We start from the raw sequence: 5,557 nt of genomic DNA, 5'->3' as shown, positions 1-5,557 counted from the left end.
GTCTATGTATGGGTGTAGAATCACATGATCATCTATTCTTTGACTGCCCTATGGCTACTCAGATTAGGGGAATGTTGTCCCCTAAGACCCCTCATATGGTAGGAATGGCTACTTGGCCTCAGTGGGTAAGTAAATTATTCACTTTAAAGGGTAAATCTTTGGCAACCTCTATTGCTAAGTTAATATTCACAGTGTATGTGCACCAATTGTGGCTTGAGAGGAATCATAGGAAGTTTCAGAATCTTAGTTGCCCTCCTCGAGTGGTTGCTAACAAAATCTCGAATGAAGTTAGGTGCAGGTTGTTGTCCCTTTCCTTCAAGAGGCCTTCTCATTTACTTTCTATGTGGAACATTCATGTTTAACTTGGATATACTAATTAGATTGAGGGGCACTATTTCTCGTTTGCTATTATTTGCAGGTCATAGCTCAAGGGGAGTGCTTTCAAAGCTTCCCCTAGCTACATTAATCCTCCATGATCAGGAGAGTAGGATTTAAACACTGTTCAGCAAGAGCTAGCAATAGTTGTTGGCTACATCATTCAATTATTGTACAGAAACATCTTAGCTGCCAAAACTTTAATCAGTCAAAGAGAGCAACTTCACACATGGTGGTTATTACAATCATTCAGCATAGTAAGTTTGCTAGTTTTTTGTGTGGATAAATCAGCTTGAAATTAAAAAAGAAGGCTAACAAAATATACAGGCTACAAGGGGCATACCTCGGGAGGAAAGAAAAACAAAAGAAAAGAAGAAAGAGTACATAATGCCAATTGGCTACATTGAAGGATTACCCAAGTGTTTCAATCCCATCTAGAAAGAGGAGAACGAAACAAACGACATAAGGAACTGGAATACAACTGAAACCAAACAAACAACCAAAACGTATGCCAAAGCACCCAACGTCCACACTTCAATCTTGCATTCCTTTCAATCTGCCAAAACTGCTCGGGCTGTCTACAACAAGAACCAGCCAATAGCATATAGAGCTAGCTTCAACTCCTCCTAATATGGACACACCACTCACACCCAACATGATACAGTCCCAAATGGAATGAATAAGCCAAGGGACAGCCACCCTTCAATAGGAAAACAAACTAACTTAAGCAATCCGGGACATCCCCCATGGATAAGCAATCAACCACCCGCAAAACAGGGAATAAAAAGGACAACAAACAGGTAGCCACAACAAGCTGGACAACAGCAGTCATAGCAGCAACAGACAGCAGTAGCCCTAGTAGCAACAGAAAATATCAGCCAAATAGCAGCCACAGTAGCACCAAAAAACAACAGCCAAAGGTTAAAGGCAGCCACAATGGGAACCAGAACAGCAGCAAAATAATAGATAAATCATGTTTTCCTTGGAATACTTCCAATGTTGGAGCCAAACTGGCAGTCACAACAGAAAACAACCACAATGGTTCATCGCGATCCAGATCATTAAAGATAAGGAACTAGAGAGCCTATTGCTTTTCATGCTCACTCTACACCTCCCTCGAAGCCTAATTCACCAACAATCTAAAAGCAATAGGGTGGAACTCAACTTCCTCACCTCTCCCTCACAAAATGCCTCCCACTAATTATTACCTCCACTCACAAGAAAATTGGGGCTCAAGCACACATCTTCCGGTTCACACATATGCTGGCACACTCAAAACCAACTGAGAGCTAGGAGAGGCCAACCTTCAAGGCCTCCAAATCTGACTGTATAAAAGTAACCATTAAGAGATTAAGGTAAGTACCTTGTAGATAGAAGTAATAACCATTATGGACCTTTTAGATAGAAGTAATAACAAGTATGGATCCTCCAATATGCTGGTACAATCAAATCAATGTGAAGCTACCTTTTAGGATGCTAATACAGTGAACCACCTGCTAATTGTCTCACAAAACCATTAGATATTTCAACAAAAATAGTAATTTAGTAACATCAGCTCACAACAGTGTTCCACACATTTACAATTGAGTCTGCTTGTGAATGAGGCATATTAGAAAGTGATAAAAGCCTTGCTCGCACCAATGTGCATATTTTATGAACAACTATCTCCCAAGTACAGAATTGATTTTGGAACTTCCTTAAATTTCTCTCAATCCAAATATGATAAACAGTTAACGTGAAGCATAATCTAATAGTTACACTCTTGAGAGATTTGCCCTTAACATTTGATAACAAAGTTACCCAATCTGCCCAAGATCTAGCAGACCATGTAGTATGGAGTTTGGTCTGAATGGTATCCCACACCTGCTTAGTGAATGGGCAGTTAAATAAGAGATGATCATGGCTTTCACTCTCCTGACACAAGCCACATTGTGGAGAAATGTTCAGACCAAATGACATAAGTCTATCAGTAGTAGGTAGCCTATTCTAAATGGCAAGCCATGTGACAAAACTGCATTTTGGTATGTGATCAGAGAACCACACTACCTTTTGCCACAAAACCTTAGAAAAAGGGGTTCTCCATTTGTCCCACAAAGAGGCAATTGTGAACTGCCCATTGGAAGTAAGAGTCCATCTTATTTGATCAGCCTCATTCAACCTGGACTGAACAAGAGAGGGCAAAGTGTTTCTCATCTCATTTAATTCAAATGTTTGGTAATGGGGAACACCCAATTTGAATCATTGATAATGTGAGATACAAAAGCATCTTGTGGGATACCAGAGTCATGCAATTCTTGGACCAAATTTATCCATTAAAGGGGCAAGAAGATGTCAATTTTCATGCCACAAGAATGTGGAATTCCCATTACCTAGTATACTAAGAACATATGGTTTAACCAAGGGTCTGAGATTCAAAAGTTTCCTCCAGACCCATGTGCAATCACCAGGTATTTTCAGATTCTATAAACTCCTACCTCTTATTAAGTACGATTTGACCCACTGCCACCACATGGACTATTCGCCCCCAGAGATTAGGAACCAAATATGCTTTGCAATGGCTGCCTTTTTTTTTTTTTTGGATAAACCAGCTTGAAATTAAAAGGGGCTAACCGAATATACAGCCTACAAGGGGCATACCCCAGGAGGAAAAGAAAAGAAAACAAAAAAGAAAATTCGCTACGCTAAGTGGCTACATGAATTAAATGATATGCACTATTTCCAATCCATCTAACAAGAGGGAAGGAAAATAGCGCCTAAAGATGAGTGAGTAGGAGTTGAACAGAGCCAACATGCGGTATGTGTAGTAGCAGCAATCGGAATCAGCAATAGAACACAAACTGAACTCTTGTAGTACCCTTGCATCCAGTAGCAGCAAACTGTGGTAGTACCCTTGCATCCAATAGAACCTAGACAGGTTCAGAATAAGTAGAATCAGCAATAGTTGAGTAGCACACCAGCAGCAGGGCAACCATCAATTGCCAGCAGGGCAACCATCAATTGCCATAGGCAAGTAGCAGCAGTAGCAGCAAGCTACTGGACAAAGCAGCAGTTAATGAACTGCATTCCACAACACTGCAGCAGCTGCTGTAATAGCAGATAGACAACAACAGCGACGGTGCAAAATATCAGCTAAGTATCAGCTATAAGGAGTAGGCTTGCAGCCACAACAAACAGCTAAGTATCAGCCATAGAACCAAGCCACTACTAACAAATAGTTACAGAGAACTAGTGGAAGAGAACAGGTGCAGAATACCTGCAGCCATAACAGAGATAGCAGTTGAAGGATTAGGCCACGGATCGCTAGGGAAATGCCCCCTAGAAAAGCTTTAACATTCCAAGGGACATCCCCCCAAGGATAGGCCAAAAGTAATCAAAAAACCAAGCACAAAGTGATAGATTACAGAGCAACTGACACAGAACAACAAGCAGATAGCAGTAGTATAGTTATCATTGCTTCCAAAACAAAGGCAAATGCCACACACAACTGCACAACTACAGTTACCGGGATAGATCAGAGCTAAAGTAGCTCCAGCAGTCCCGAATGACATAGTTATAGCAGTTACATTTCCTCAATGAGACTAGTTACAAAAGCAACTGCCAAAACAGCTAATGTACACAATATTAACAGTTAAAACCAGTACATTAAAGTATCATATACTTAGGACACACGCACAAGCACTTTCCAATATAACTTTCCAATAGCACACAAACACATATATGCTAACATAAGAATGATTAAGAAGTGTCTTGAGTGTCCAGAGCACAGCCTCTGAGACATCATAATAGAAACAAGCAAAGAAGAAGAAAGGAAGGAAACCCTTGGTATGTATAATGCTCACACTTCTTCTCCCTTGGAATCTCACAACTGCTACTCTCTTTTCAATACCAAGAGTTGGGGATCCACCTTCTACCTCCACTATTCCTCACATGATTCCCCCACTAATTATTACCTCCTCTCACAAGGAATGATGGGGATCTAACACACATCTCACCAGGTTATCACACAGTATAGTAAGTACGCTTAGATGCTGTGAACTACTAAGATAGCGAACAAGGAGTAAGATAACTACCAAGATACTTAGTAGTAATAGTAGCCCAATGAGTGGAAGACTGTGAGTGTGATTGCTTTGAATGACTTGATAGCTGAATGAACTAGCTCTTTACTTCCTTGTGTCACAAGAGTGGGAATGATACAGTAGATGCATCTTGGAGACATGACATTGGAAATCTGGGAATGAATTCTGGACAGTAGGTGACCTACAAACCAGTAAACTTGGAACAACCAATAAGCAAAAGCAGCAATTAATAAAACAGCAACAATGGTGGCAATGCAACAATCAATAGATGATAATGAAGTACTACTAATGTTCCATTCATGTTCAATCCACTCTGCTTGAAGAGGTGGCAAGGCTTGTAATGATAAAAGTCTTGCCCTTACCATTGAGTAAATTTTGTGAGCAATTACCTCCCAAGTAGAAGATGATCCTTGAAATTTCCTCACATTCCTCTTAATCCAAATATGGTAGATAGTAGTTGTAAATACTAGCTTTGTAATAGTAGCTCTAAAGGATTTGCCTTTTACATTGGAAAGGAAATTGACCCATTCAGGCCATGATCTAAAGTGCCAAGTGACTTGAATTTTGGAAAGCATGGTGTTCCACACCTGCTGCGAGAATATATAGTTAAAGAAAATATGGTCATAACATTCATTCCCTTGGAAAAAACTACACTGAGGGGAGAGGTTCATGCCAAATAGTACAAGTCTATCAGCAGTAGATAACCTAGTCTGGATAGCTAGCCAAGTGATGAAGCTGCATTTTGGAATATGGGCTGGGAACCACACCAATTTATACCACACAGCTGTTGGAAAGGAGGCTCTCAATTTGTTCCATAGAGATGCAATTGAGAATTGACCATTAGGGGTGAGAGTCTATCAAATGTGCCTCCACCAATCTGGAGGGGATAAAAAGTGGTTTTCATTGAGCTCAAGAGTTTGTGTGATGGGGAAAGCCCAACTTGAGTTGTGAAGAATGTGAGACACAGTAGCATCCTTAGGAATGCCTAAATCAAGGGCAATTCTAGGTCCAAAATTTGCAATTAAATGACCTAGTGGATGCCAATTATCATACCACAAGGAGGTGGAATGACCATCACCCAATACACTAAGAAAGAATGGTTGTAC

Source organism: Rhododendron vialii, chromosome 1a (genome assembly GCF_030253575.1).
Source record: "Rhododendron vialii isolate Sample 1 chromosome 1a, ASM3025357v1".
Classification (NCBI taxonomy): domain Eukaryota; kingdom Viridiplantae; phylum Streptophyta; class Magnoliopsida; order Ericales; family Ericaceae; genus Rhododendron; species Rhododendron vialii.
The sequence above is the reverse complement of the archived record's forward strand: the minus strand, read 5'-3'. Positions refer to the sequence as shown.